Raw genomic sequence first — 2,123 nt, forward strand, 5'->3', positions numbered from 1 at the left:
CTCCTTCTTAAACTTCTCAATTTTGGAAGCTAAGATGGAATCTTTCAGATCTTTATTGGCTTTGTTAGTTTCGTCTAGATTCTTTTTATAGACAGAGTTGGAAAGAGTAGTTTTGATCTGACCTTCTAACAATTGAATTTCGATCAAAACATTGTCAGCTATGCGCTTCGCAGTGCTGATGATTAAAATCAACCAGTCACGCGTACAGCGCCAAGCTATGAGAGACCAATCTTTGAGGAACACTTTGTCCTGCAGAAACAGGCGCGGGGTGCTGGTCACTATAAGTCCGGTGGGTGCACAATTAGCCCGAAGGTACTCCGTCATTATGGCACCGTGAATCCCTGTACGGGTCCATGATTTCTTCAAGATTAGGAGTTTAGTCCACTCATCAGTCCATGCACTCGCTACCGTGCTGCTAGAATCAAGAATGGAGGGAGTATTTGACAGAATGAGTTTTGCCATCTCCTCGTCAAAGGCCAGGGCCGTGAACTCAGCCATAATGTCGAATTAGAACACTACACCAACGCACAATGGACAATACAGATAAATAATCACTAGAGCGTGAGAAGACACAGCAACACTTTTGTGTGTCAGAAAAAGAGTGTGCTACGACCCGCAGCCAAAAAGCTGCTCAAAACATCAACAAAAATGGATTAGGAAAGGGTCTGAGGGATCACACAACCAACCTGGACAAGTCCCCCTGCTAATAATGTCTCAACACAGAAGTCCAGAGGTAGAGAACTACAAAACCACAGATCAAATGAGCTCAAACTGCCTGAATGCCACTAGACTAGAGCCAAGCTAATAAAGTCCTCAAAAGGAGGACATAATCCCATCACCCACCGTAGTGGCATGCTTCATCATGTGGGATCTCCTCTCACCCAAACCTAGTTTGGCTGAGGAGCTACTACTCCCAGTGAGAACCTACGGGAGGAGCTCGCGGATGTTTTTATTCTACGCTACTGGAAATTGATCTCCTAAAGATCGATGAAGCTGACCTAAGTAAGGTGAACATTAGAAGTGCAGTGTGGAGTAAGTGATTTAAAGTTGACTACAGGAACACGAAAAAACTTTAATGAAGTTGTTTGATAGTGCGTTCGGCTATTAGGCCAGTCCGCGCTACTACCTTGTTTTTAACATTATTCAAAGTTACAAGAGCAACCCTTATGTCCCTGCGAACCGGGTAAGTACACTGTACTACAAAACAATGTTCACAAGGAACTAATTTGAAAATAATCATCTATTGCATACAACATCAATGGTTGTATTTGAATTAATCTCTCATAGAACTAACATGAAGTCAATGATAAACACAGTAAGCCTACACACAACCTTTCTTTATATACCAAGCCTCAGCCGAGGTCTTTTATTTAACACAAATTGTTCATTAAATCACATATAAAAACATACTATATATACATTACTCCTCTCTTTACATTCGCAGTGCAAAGTGAACCCCAGTGAAGAAAACCATAACCTCACAAACATAAATACACAGAAATAATAAAGGTGTAAAAGGTTATTGGAAAAATCATCAGGACTGTAAATATGGGGACAGTTTTAAGCATACAATAGTACGGATATATGGCGAGAAACGCTTCCTTGAACTTTCCGTGTCGTGCCAGTAGTGGAATGAATCTCGCTGGCTCAGCGAGATTCATTCCGCTACTGGCACGACACGGATTAACCGCGCACTGGGTTCAGGGCCAAATGGTTAGTGCCATCCCTGACTACGGACAACGTTTCCTTATTTGCAGATAATTGGATATAAAAGTCGAGATAAGAACAGGTCTTATCTCCCCGAATAGTTGGGGCACTTCCGAATCAGATTAATGGATGAATATTAATATAAAGTTCAAGGAAGCGTTTCTCGCCATATATCCGGTCTACCATTTGACCATTATCCGTGGATGAAAAATAATATAAAAAATATTGTTAAAAAAGTCAAAGTTTGGACGTAAAAACTTTATTTTGCTCATTCTTTTGCATACTGGATCCGAGATGGACTATTGTATGCTTAAAACTGTCCCCATATTTACAGTCCTGATGAGACCCGGTATTTAGAAGTGGGTCGAAACGTCGTCGACAAACGAAATAAGAGACAGCTTTGACTGAATTATCAT

Source organism: Triturus cristatus, chromosome 1_1, assembly GCF_964204655.1.
Source record: "Triturus cristatus chromosome 1_1, aTriCri1.1, whole genome shotgun sequence".
In the NCBI taxonomy this organism is placed as follows: domain Eukaryota; kingdom Metazoa; phylum Chordata; class Amphibia; order Caudata; family Salamandridae; genus Triturus; species Triturus cristatus.